Raw genomic sequence first — 13,939 nt, 5'->3', positions numbered from 1 at the left:
TGAAGATCAAAGTCCCCTGGACACCCTTTAGCTAAAATAATAAGTTTCAAGACAGAAGGCTCCATTTTGTTCCGAATTAAGTGCTTCCTTTTCTTATGCAATTTATTTTGGCTTAAGAAAGTTATTTTCACCCCAAATTCCATACACATCTAAAAATTGAAAATGTCAGGCACTGCATTTGGTCTCTTTCACCTTATTACCAATGCTGCATAGAAGACAAAAGATTCAAAACAACTAACTTTGCAAACTCTTGAAAGGGTCCCATAGTTCATAGAATGTAGTTCAAGTCAGTGAATAGATAAAATCCACTATTTTATTGTGTCAGCAATGGATCTTCTACCCATGGGAATTAGTTTGCGCAGAGACAACTGCTGGTTTTTTCATCAGTGTTATAGTTTTGTGGATTTGAAAATAAATTATACAAAACCAGTGTTACTACATACTCCTAAATTATGACTGATTGCCCAAGAAAAACAACTCTCCTGCTTCTCTTCTCCTACTTCTCCTTCTCCCTCTCATGTATATCGTATGTGCGTGTGCGTGTGTGTGTATGTACATATATGCACATGCCACTTTGTGTCCTAAGGATGGATATCATATCAAATCATTAACATAATATTGACCAGAAATATTCCTGAAAATGAAAATAAAGTCAGATGAACTGCCCTGAGTCCTCGGAGAAGGGCAGCCTAGAAATCCAGTAAGTAAGTAAGTAAGTAAGTAAGTAAGTAAGTAAGTAAGTAAGTAAGTAAGTAAGTAAGTAAGTAAGTAAGTAAGTAAGTAAGCTAGCAAGCAAGCAAGCAAGCAAGCAAGCAAGCAAGCAAGCAAGCAAGCAAGCAAGCAAGTAAATAAACAAATAAACAAATAAACAAATAAACAAATAAACAAATAAACAAATAAACAAAGAAACAAAGAAACAAAGAAACAAAGAAACAAAGAAACAAAGAAACAAAGAAACAAAGAAACAAAGAAACAAAGAAACAAAGAAACAAACAAACAAACAAACAAACAAATAAACAAATAAACAAATAAACAAGTAAACAAATGTGTGTGGTTGTATTAATGCTCATGAACATCATGTTAACCATTTTATTGTTATCCCAAAGGTGCTTTTTTTTTCTTTTTTCAAGAGGCAACTTTTTTTCTGATTTTTCTTTGAAGAACATTTCGTTTCTCATCCAAGAAGCTTCCTCACTTCTGATTCTAGTGTTAGTTGAATTCACTTCCATTTCCTAGCATGATTTGATTTGTTTATTTGTACCCTATAGCCAGGCTTTGGTTCTTCCCAGTTCAGACCTTTTTCTAATGAACTGGTAGTGACCTGCAGGTGACATCATGATGACATCATGACCCAGTTTGGTCAGTGCCAGTCTGTGGCCGCTGCCATCTGTTTTTGATTTTTTTTAAAAAAGGCCATCCCTGCCTATGACTATCATTAAGTGTTGTACCTTGAAGACCTGTATACTGCACAAGTCAAAAAGAGGGCGGGGAAAATATTTACTGACCCCTCGCATCCTGGAAATAAACTGTTTCAACTCCTACCCTCAAAACGTTGCTACAGAGCACTGCACACCAAGACAACTAGACACAAGAACAACAGTTTTTCCCCGAACACCATCACTCTACTAAACAAATAATTCCCTCAACACTGTCAGACTTTGCAGGAGAGGCGGAGTAAAGACACGGACACAAGAGCTGGATTTAAAACTGGGTCATTTTATTAAAATAAATTTGCATAATTTATTTAAATAAATTAGCATAATTAGCATAATTAACTATGACCCTAACAAGGACCCGCAGGGTCAAACAATTGCTTCCGGGGTGGAAAATGACGTAGAATAAACTTCCGGGGCAACTTATGTGCGTAGCTCCATGCTAATCCAGGTGAGGGACCACTCCCTCACCTGAGACCTTGCCATGCACTTGCATATGGGAGGTCCCGCCGGCTAACCCCTAGAAGGGGAATTAAATGGGCGGGACCCAAAGACAGGTTTCCCCCAACTGCTCAGGTCGACAATACCACAAGCCTTTGGAGAGAACCTGTCAATCATCCCCAAAGATGCCCAACGGAGAACACGCAGTTGCTAAACCACCACCCAGTTTTCCGCCCCTAACCTGCCTACCCAAATGACCAAAGGTAAGCCAATTAACCTAAAACAAAGGCAAGCATCCCCTAGCTGCTTATCCGTCTCCACAGTGTGGAATAGGTGAAAAAACGGTCATGGTTAAATGGTCAGACCGCCAAAAGTTACTATTCAGCACCCCTAGCAGTGGAATTAAAATGGGCGGGACCCAAAGACAGGTTCCCCCCAACTGCTCAGGTCGCCACCAGTGTTCCCTCTAATTTTTGGGGTGGGTGGGTGGAAAAGTATAGTGTCTGAGCGGCAGTCCCTTTGGGACTGGGCGGCACAGAAATAATAAACAAACAAACAAACAAACAAATAAACAAACAAACAAACAAACAAATAAAAACCCCACCCTGTTTTGCCTCAGAGAATTTCAAAATAAAATACTGTACTGTTTGTCTATAACAGTGAGCTCATAATAGGGCAACTCTATCAATATCAAAATGCCACTTAAATAGTTGAGCTAGTTTCAAACTAGATTTTGATTTTCTTTCTCTCTTCCTTACTCCCATTCTTTTTCTTTCTCTTTTCCTTCCTCTCTTTTTTCTATCTGTTTCTCTCTCTTCCTCTCTCTCTCCTTCCCTCTCACTCTTTCCCTCTCGGCTTCTGGGCAGGTTTGGAAAACTCTGAGTTGATGATGATTTTTAAGTGAGTGATTGCTCACTGCTCAGCTTAGAGGGAACTATGGTCACCACTACCACAAGCCTTTGGAGAGAACCTGTCAATCATCCCCAAAGATGCCCAACGGAGAACACGCAGTTGCTAAACCACCACCCAGTTTTCTGCCCCTAACCTGCCACGGAGCAGGGGTCAGATCTTTATCTTGGCCCCCCGACTCTCCCCTCTAACTGCACCAGCTCGCGCAGTGACTGCTGCAGGTCCTGTAAGAAAATGGTGTTCCCCTGTTCTGACAGGTGAACACCGTCAGCCCGGTAAAGCCAAGGCTGATCTATGGTGATGTGGGGATGGGCCACTACAACCCCACCTAACTCCCTGACTACCTGCCCCAGGGCCTTATTAACTCTCCGTCTAACCTGGTGAATGGCCCTAAGGGAAATGGCGTCCCTCCAAGTGATCCTCGGGAGGATCTCAGACCACACCACTTGCATGGTGGGCCACACAGGGCAAAGCCTCCACAGGTCCTCGCAAGCCTGGCAGATCAATGGCAGACCTCCAAGCATACACAGGTCATTACCACCGAGGTGTAAGACCAGCCATCTGGGCACAGCAATGGGATGCTGCCCTCCCAGCAACAGCGGCAGAAGACCTTCCCACCGCATGCCTCTTCTTCCCATCCAGACGATGTTGACCCATCGGCCCAAGACAGGTCGGGTCCCCACGGCGCTTCTTGCTGCTGAGCAGCCGGCCCAAAATATCATACTGTGGCCGCAAAGCAACGCCGTCGGTCTCGTACTGGCATGGCTACCTGGAAGAGGACACAGAGAGGTTACCTAGCCTAAGACCCTGACCTAGATCCTCAGTAGTCCGGGCGAAAAGGCCGATTCCGAGCCTGCCCACCCTTTTATAGGGCGGCAGGCTCCGCCCGGACTGCGTCATATCAGGTCACTTCTGGCCTGATTATCGGCCGAGATCTCGCGAAATCTCACGAGATCTCGGCCGAACCAACATGGCGGCTGCCACTGGTGCCCGTGTCCCCCGGTGCCTCCTGCAAAATGTGCCGGGGGATAAAGACCACCGGCGGTATTTTGCTAAATCTGCACTTCTATTCTACTAGATTTTCTCATCATTCCTATCGCCCTTTTCCTCCCACTCAGGAATGTATGACTGTAACTTGTTGCTTGTATCCTAAGATTTTTATTAATATTGATAGTTTCTTCGTTGCTTATTCGACCCCTATGGCAATCATTAAGTGTTGTACTACATGATTCTTGACAAATGTATATTTTATTTTATGTAGGCTGAGAGCATCTGCACCAAGACAAATTCCTTGTGTGTCCAATCACACTTGGCCAATAAAATTCTATTCTATTCTATTCTATTCTATTGTTATTCTTGATGAGTGTATTTTTCTTTTTATGTACATTGAGAGCATAAGCATCAAAGACAAATTCCTTGTGTGTCCAATCACACATGGCCAATAAAGAATTCTAATCTAATTTGTGCAAATTATCTACTGCAATCTCTCCAATCATTCCTCAAGAACACGTCATTAAAATGAACTATATCAATGCACAGATAAAACCCAACCTCCTGTGAAAACGGAACTCACTTGTTAAGTTAGAAGAAGATTGTAGAGATTCTGACTGTAGGTGGAGAATAGTATTTTGTTATTTATTCATTTTTAAATAGCGGCTCATCTCTATCCAGTGATTCTGATTTGGGAATGTTTCTTCATAATAGAGTTTGCCTGCAAGTATGCATATGCCTTCATGATGAGGTTTTTTTTTTTGCTAGATACTTTCTATGTTTTGAAAATGCTATTTATGACAGTGTATTTAATCCTGATCCTGTCTCTGCTTGTAGTCTAAAATGGTACCGATTAAAGCAGGATTCCAGCCTTGTGGTTCTATTTATAAAGGGAACCTCCCTACAGAAAGAAGTTTTAAAACTGCTGCAGACACACTCATTACAATGCCAGCAGTTCCCTGGACCCATATAAAAGAGAAACTGTAGCCTGATATGGAAGACTTTCTTAATAAATCTGGGTGATGATAGCAATTCACATCAATCTCTTTCATGTGAAAATGTTTCATCATGGCTTAAACAAAGCAAATTGTAATGGGTAGGAAAATTATCCCTGTGTTGGAAAATAATTCTTGCTTGCCACACAAGCAGAAGTGATTTAGGTATACACAATACAGTAATATTTTTCACTCATTATTGCATGCTATGAATACAAACTGGATTCATGAATACCAGAAAGGAACTCCTGTGTACTCAACTATTTGCTGCCATAGTAACACTTCATCCTACAGGAAGTGCATAAATTTTCTTGATGCTGTTTCATGTAGTCCAGTAGTCTAAAATGGTACCGATAGGGACAAACATTATAAAGATCGATAGGGACAAACTTTATAAAGATACCAAGCACATGGCACTATTATAAAGCATCTTTACAAGGTAGTTTCTGTTAGCTCAGCCTGCACAATTCCTTTGACCTCACTGAAATCATATTTCAGATATAATGTAGATGCCTTTAAGTAAATTTGATAGATTTTGAGCGCTAACATGAATATTTGAAAATTTTGGGAAAGTTTTATTTAATATCAGTAATAGGAAAAAATTCTGCTTGCCATACGTTTTTAGTCATCAGTAAAATCCCATTACTGATATATGGCTCATCTATGATCAACTCTATATGCATAGGATGTACGATGCAGGAAGATTTCAAGATACAAACAAATGCAGGTGAAGAATTTCAGACTGCAATTTTCATTTAAGAATAAATCCTATGGAATGTAAGTTCTACTTTTGGCTTAAATGGGCACTGGTTTCTTCCGATTATGTCTGAGAAAACAGCAGACTTTGCATTGCATTCGCTGCAGCAGACTATGCTGGCCAGCAAATGGTCCTCTGGCATTTATAATTACAGTACTTTCAAATTTGAATAAGCAAAGTGTTTTAATATCTATTTGTTACTTAGTACAATTCTAAAAAGAGCACTGCAATTTATTGTCCTCGGTTTTATTAAATATGTCTCCAATCCTTGCATTCTACAGGTTAATTCTGTTCTTTATCAGCAATTAGGTCAAAATAAAAAAGCGATCCAAGCATATGTTTTGATAACTTTAGCATCATTGTCACCACAGCCTTTTAAAAGAGAAATGATCTTTCATAACACAAGCTTTGTTTTATTTTAAATTAGCCTGGAGTTGTTAGTTGAATAGTGTCTTAATTTATTTCCTCATGATGGTAAATGGGCCTTTTGTGACATTATCTTTAAGCATGCAATATTTTTTATGAAACACTAGAGGACAAGATATTATGCGAGTGTGTGATAATGGCAAGTTGTTGACTACTTTTGATTCTATTTTTATTTATTTTGAGAGATATTTAATAGCACAACCATGAAGAAAGAATAATTTGATCCCAGTAAACAGCAGAAAAGAACAAAAAAATTCTACATTCAAAATTGGTCATGAAACCAATAAAATTATTCATTAAAAGCTTAGAAGAAAAACACTATTTTGACTGCCTTTCTAAAATCCATAAAGAAGGGGTTATTTATATCTACCTGGTTAAGATGTTCCCAAAAGGATGGAGCAGATACCAGAAACATATGCTGTAAATACTATGTCAATTTCCACAGTAGGGTTTACAATATATGTTCTCATCAAGACAGTTATTTCTGAGAGGTATTGCTACAAACATCCAGATTCCACGCTATAAAAGGTTTTATAGATTAAAATTAGCCTCACAATTCATGGACCTGCTCTTTCAGTAGCTTGTCTTTGTCTATAGTTATCTCTGTGACAGAAAAAGATGGCAGAAGGTTTCTGAAGAAAAAACATTTGCTTCTCACTGGGATTAAATATAAAGTCTGGCTGTAAATCTAATGATTAATATTAATTTAGTCTCGGCTTGTCTCTTTCCATTCAGATACAAAGGAAATTGAACAGTAACAAGTTCAAAGGTGTTCTGTCTGGGTCCCCCCAGATGCCAACACCAACTAAAAAGAGTATCCAGACACACTGGTAAAAAGCAAAGGCAGTTTATATATTTGAAAGCAAACACAGGTAACAAAAACTGTTCTTACAGACAGGAACGTTATGAAGCTTCACAGAGGTTTCACGACGGCCAGGCAATAAAACAGGATTCTTGCTGGCAAAAACAACACTGGAGGTAATAAAACCCACGCCTCCCCCAAGTCTTCAGCCTTCGAAGCCACAAGCCAGGATCAGAGACGCCAAGAATCGAAGCAAGATCACAGGACTCCCAATTGATAACTCTCCACAATACAGTAAGGGCGGGCCTGCCTTTTCAACCCTGCTGAGGAGAACCACACCCAAACGCAGCTTTTACCAATTCAGGGATGGAAATACCTTGCTAATTGGCCCCTTCTTTGGGCTGCCCATCTCTGCCTCATATCTATGATAGCCTGGGCGTCTTCATCTAATGAATCCAGGCTACTCGCTGGGGAGAGCCCCCCCCGGGGGTCTCAGGCTGCTCTCCCTCCTCCTCTTCCTCTTCTGCCTGGTCCTCCCCCTCCTGTTCATTGTCCTCCCCCTCTGAGCATGGATCCGGCAGAGTTCCAGCCGTTCCCTGAGGAGCCTCAGGCTGAATCACAACAAAAGGAAAAGAATAGACAGATAGCCACGATTTTCATATTTAGGGTGGCAAAGTAAAATTTCAGGGTTAACTGAGGTTAGCAAAGCATGGAACGAATAACAAAGGGGCTTCTTCAGTTACTTTCAAAATGAAAGGAAAAGGGAAGAATCAGTATAATGGCTGGCCATTGAAAGGATCAAATGTAGACAAATAACAACAAAAAAAATATCTTAATTCTTATTTCTGGTTCAATCTTCTCCAACCAAAAATAAATATTCTACCAGGAAATTGAGTAGGGCAGGATTGAACTGAAAGAAACAATACCGCCGAATATCTTCTGCAGGAGTTTAAATCTCATCAGATTTTGCAACAGATAGTACTGAGTGAGATACTTGGTGATCTGGTTGAACCCTTTTGATTTTTCATTTGACTTTCAAGACCTGTTTATGCTGCTAGGCCTGGGACTCGTAGGGAACTTCATCCCCGTAACTCCATTGCTGAGGGAGTCATTTTCATCCTCCTTACACCCAGAGTGAATATTTTTGTTTTTTTGCAATTCATTACTGGCTTTTAGATTTTTATATATTTTATTAGTAGCTGTTTAATTTATTATTGTGTTCTTCTGAGAGTCCCCTTTGGGGTGAGATGGTAGTTATGTAAATTTGTTTAATTAATTAATTAATAAATATTTATATATTACATACAGTATTACTAAGATGATTGAAGTGCCAGATAACTTTATCAAGTCTTCAAAAAGAGCCCCTAGGATGAATTTCCCTCCAAACTGGTGTGCTGAATGGTGAAGGATATTTGGTTCACCTGCCGACAAAAAGTTGATTCTTTGGTAACTGGCTTCCTAGTTTGAATGGGAACAGTGAAGAATGACTCAAGATGACTCTTGGATGACTGTGGACTATGGACAAGGAATCCTGGATGTTGCAATTCCTGGTATAATTTGGATTACTGCATCGTAGAAGGAGTTGGACACCGTGACCTAACTGTTCCCTTTCAATACGATGGTTCTATGTTTCCACTTAAATATAAGTCTGAATACAAAACAACTTTACCGCATTGTATGAATAATGAATCACTACAGAATAGGCTTAAATTGACTTGGATTCTTAACCTCAGAAAAGGACATAAAAGAAAAAATGTCATAAAGTAATGGATTCAGAAGGATTCTTAATGGTTTTGTAAATTTAGCAAGACATTACAGCCAGCAAACATACTGTTGAAGATTTGAAATATCTGTGAAATAAGAATTTGTTCTGAATATGTTCCTGATATAGCATATGGGTAAGAATTATTTTTCTTTTACATTTTTGCGGGGAGGCGATCACAGAATAAAAACATTTATTTAAAAAACAGTTTATTGGAATTAGAATTACTCAGTCCTTAGAATTTATTTATTGCCATTTATAGAAACATTTCATATAACTCAATACATCTCAATATCGTATAGATAAGAATACTGTGGGAAATAAATTGTTTCCCTTAAATGTGTTCATGGTATTTTTCTGTGTTAGTGTCCTTGTAATATTTCTGTAGGAAATCAATTTCACTATAGCTGAAAGTGTTTCTCCAGGGGATTCTTCTGCACTTACTATAATATATTACACCCATCTTTCTATGCCAGACTGCTTTTCACATTACTCATTTGTTTCCTTTTTTCCTTCCATCCTTCCTTCCTAACACCTAAGATAAAAAATGTCATCAAAAAAGCACAACAAAGACTGCTATTTCTGCTTCAACTCATCTAGGTCAAACTGCCCAAAGAGCTGCAGATTCAGTTCTATAGAGGAATTATTGAGTCTGTCAGCTGCACCCCCCATAATGGTTTGGCTCTGCAACTAAATAAGACAAACACAGACTTCAATGGATAATTAGAACTGCAGAAAAAATAATTGCTACCAGCTTGTATTCTATTGAATACTGCACAAGTCAAAAAGAGGGATGTGAAAATATTGACAGACGCCTCACATCTTGGACACAAACTGTTTCAACTCCTACCCTCAAAACAACACAATAGAGCACTGCCACCAGAACAACTAGACCCAAGGACAGTTTTTCCCAAATGCCATTCCTAATTCCTATAAACTGTCAAACAACTTACTAAGACTGTATTAATATTATTCTTCTACTCCTTATTAATATCTATCTCTTCTCACATTACTATAACCATGTTGCTTGTATCTTTCAATTTATATTTTTATTTGTTTCCTAGTACAATTTGATAGCTTATTAGTAACCTTGACTATCACTAAGTGTTCTTTTTTTCTTGATGAATGTATTTTATTCTCCTTACGTAGAATAGATCAACACCTGGAATTCACTACCTGACTCTGTTGTTTCTTCCCCAAACCCCCAAATCTTCAACCTTAGATTGTCTACAATTGACCTCTCCCCTTTTCTAAGAGGTCTGTAAGGGGTGTGCATAAGTGCACCGTTGTGTCTACCATCACTGTCCTACTGTCTTGTTTTATCATTACTTTTTATGCTATGTTTATATAAACTACTATCCTATACTTGATTGACAGATAGATAGAAAGATAGAAAGATAGAAAGATAGAAAGATAGAAAGATAGAAAGATAGAAAGATAGAAAGATGATAGAAAGATAGAAAGATAGAAAGATAGAAAGATAGAAAGATAGAAAGATAGAAAGATAGAAAGATAGAAAGATAGAAAGATAGAAAGATAGAAAGATAGAAAGATAGAAAGATAGAAAGATAGAAAGATAGAAAGATAGAAAGATAGAAAGATAGAAAGATAGAAAGATAGAAAGATAGAAAGATAGAAAGATAGAAAGATAGAAAGATAGAAAGATAGAAAGATAGAAAGATAGAAAGATAGAAAGATAGAAAGATAGAAAGATAGAAAGATAGAAAGATAGAAAGATAGAAAGACAGAAAGATAGAAAGATAGAAAGATGATAGAAAGATAGAAAGATGATAGAAAGATAGAACAGAACAGAGCAAAGCAGAACAGAACAGAACAGAATAACAGAGTTGGAAGGGGCCTTGGAGGACATCTAGTCCAATCTCCTGCTTACAGCACTTCAGACAAGTGGTTATCCAACATTTTCTTAAAAACCTCCTGTGTTAGATCATTCACAACTTCTGGAGGAAAGCAGTTCCACTGATTAATTGTTCTAACCATCCGGAATTGTCTCCTTAGTTCTAAGCTCCTTCTCCTCTTGATTAGTTTCCACCCATTGCTTCTTGTTCTACCCTCAGATGCTTTGGAGAATAGTTTGACTCTCTCTTTTTTGTGGCAACTGCTGAGATATTGGAACATTATTATCATGCCATCCCTAGTCCTTCTTTTCATTAAACTAGACATCCCAGTTCCTGCAACCATTCTTGTATTAAGAATGTACAGTATTTTGTTGATGGTCGGAACATTTGAGAGGGGAGAACTTTGAATTGCACATTGATGCATTCAAAGTTTAATAGTCATTTTGCTCTTAAAAAATAAAATACAGCTGTATGTATTTAACATAATTTATTGTTTGATTCCAGTGTCTTGAAGATCATGTGAAATTATGCCTTTGAGCTTACGTTTAAATACCAAAATCTGCCTCTTTTTTTGCCCTTATTTCTTTCCTGCAATTTTTTTTTGGATTTTCCATTTCATTTTAAAGCACTAGAGTAGCAGATGGCATTGTTAGTCTTCCTATGAGGCACCTTTGTATCATTCTTTAGCCTCCCATGATGCTCTTGCTTCCTGTTCTGATAAAAGTTCCCTAGCCATGTCTTTCCTTGAGATTGAATTGGAATGTAACAAGTCAAGCAAGCTCAAGACTGCAGGGAAGAGGATTTTTCAATGCAAGAAGAATATGTGCTCACACAATCCAACTGTTCCTTAACTTAAAAAAAAAACCCAAAGAAATTCTGCATCCAGGTTTTAAGAAGAAATGTTAAACTGAATTGGTGGGCCTTCCTTAATATGAACCCAATAAAGTTCTCCTTTTAAAAAAATAGTTATGCTCAGAGTATTTTTTTTAAAAAAATATATACTTCCATTTTTAAACAAAACATATTAATTCAGAGCTGGTGAAAAACAACCAGGTTTTATAAGTGGCAACTGGAAGTAAAAAGAAATTGATCTTACCCATAATTTTTAGATGGGGGATATCTGACACGGTTTGATAAGAACTAGGTGACTATTGTGATGACTTTGACCCAGAAGATCTAGATTCAGAATAATACAGTTGAAAAGGAACTTGGAGGTCTTCTAGTCCAACCCCCTGCTCAATCTTGAGACCCTATACTGTTTTAGAAGAAATGGTTGATCACACTCTTCTTAAAAGTCTCCAGTGTTGCAGGACCCACACCACTGAAGTCCATCTTCAGCCCTGAAAGCTCACTGAAAGAATTATACTAAAGTAGAGTAGAATAACAGAGTTGGAAAGGACATTGGAGGTCTTCTAGTCCAACCCCCTGCTTAGGCAGGAAACCCTACATCACTTCAGACAAATAGTTATCCAACATCTTAAAAACTTCCAGTGTTGGATCATTTACAATTTCTGGAGGCATGTTGTTCCACTTAATTATTCTAACTGTCCATAAATTTCTCCTTAGTTCTAAGTTGCTTCTTTTTTTTATTAGTTTCCACCTATTGCTTCTTGTTCTACCCTCAGGTGCTTTGACTCCCTTTTCTTTTATGATGACCCCTGAAATATCATAATACTGTTATCATGTCGTCCTTAGTCTTTCTTTTCATAAGACTTCCAGCAAAGGTTCTTTATATGTTTTATCAAGTCCCCTAATCATCTTGTTGCTCTTCTCTGCACTCTTTATAGAGTCACAACACCCTTTTTACATCATGGTGACCAAAACTGGATGCAGTATTCCAAGTGTGGCCTCACCAAGGCATTATAAAGTGGTGTTAACACTTCATGTGATCTTGATTCTATCCCTCTGTTTACGCAGTCTAGAAATGTATTGGCTTTTTTTGGCAGCTATAGCACACTGCTGGCTCATATTTAAAAGGTTGTCCACTAGGACTCCAAGATCCCTCTCACAGTCACCACACCAACGTACCACATATTCTGTACTTATGAATTTTATTTTTCTTGCTTCAATGTAGAACCTTGAATTTTTCACCATTAAATTTCATTTGGTTAGATAGCGCCCAATGTTCAAATCTGTCAAGATCCTTCTGTATCTTAAGCCTATGGTGTCATTTCCAGATTTGATGAGTTCCTCATCTATGCCCTCCTCCAAGTAATTGATAAAGATGTTGAAGAGTACCTTGAGATATTCCATTGCATACTTCCCTCCAAGTAGAGGCAGTTCCATTGAGCATGGTTAGTCAGCCAGTTTCGAATCCATCTGGTGCTATTTCTATCTAACCCACATTTTTCTACTTTATCTAGTAGTATGTTATGGTCTACTTTATCAAATGCCTTACTGAAGTCTAAGTAAATTATATCAACAGCATTCAAGTGGCCCACTAATTCTGTCACTTTGTCAAATAATGCCATAAGATTAGTCTGGCATGGTTTTTGATAAACCAATGTTGGCTTTTGGTTATTATTTTGTTTGCTTCTAGGTGTTCACTGATTCATTGCTTGATTATCTTTTCCAGAATCCTCCCTGGTGTTGAGTTCATTTGATAGGTTCTGTAGTTTCCTGGATTGTGCACACATTTGAGCTGTGCAAATGTTGTTGTCATACCTAGCATTTACTCTTTGAGCAGGCATCATGACTTTAGAAGAATCGCTAGGTTGTTAACTGGTTGTGAATGGGGCACTGCAACCTCATTCAGAACTAAGGATGACAAAAACCTGGATCTTGAATCTCCATGCACATAAAACCACTTGATTTTGTTTCAGTCGACCCTATTACATTATAATCTACAATTTTACTGGTACTAAACAAGCAGTTCTTATCAGCAGTCATCTATATATGATGGTCTTCGCATATTCGGGTTTCTTCCCATGTAGGATTTGGAAATTTCTGGCGACGTTTTGACAAGGTCCCACTCGTCATCTTCAGGCTGGTGTTGAAGATGACAAGTGGGACCTTGTCAAAACATCGCCAGAAATTTCCAAATCCTACATGGGAAGAAACCCGAATATGCGAAGACCATCATACCTGTACCTGTGAAAATCTATGAAAACACACACACACACACACACACACACACACACACACACACACATATATATATATATATATATATATATATATATATATATATATATATTCCCCACTTGATGATAACTGGGACCTGAATTTTGTCTAGTAAGCATACATGTATAGATACATATACATATAAATGTGTGTATGTGTGTGTGTGTGAGATAGAGAGGGGGGGGGGGTTTCCTAACCTCGCTACCGGTTCGCTTCCTCCCATGTTGCATTTAATTTGTTTTGCTTAATATTATTTTCTTACTTTGTGCACTTTGCAAAAGTGATGCTAATTCTTCAGGGAATAGTTAGATGGATGTGTGTGGGTGTACCATACCTATACAGTATTCATTTCATTTAAGAAGATCCATTGCCTTTACCATTATGGTAAAGTTCAACTTTACACGAACTGTAAGGAAGGCTTTCAAGGCAAGTCTTGTGAATTTAG

The sequence above is a fragment of the Erythrolamprus reginae genome, chromosome Z (genome assembly GCF_031021105.1).
Source record: "Erythrolamprus reginae isolate rEryReg1 chromosome Z, rEryReg1.hap1, whole genome shotgun sequence".
Classification (NCBI taxonomy): domain Eukaryota; kingdom Metazoa; phylum Chordata; class Lepidosauria; order Squamata; family Dipsadidae; genus Erythrolamprus; species Erythrolamprus reginae.
Note: the sequence above shows the minus strand (reverse complement) of the source record.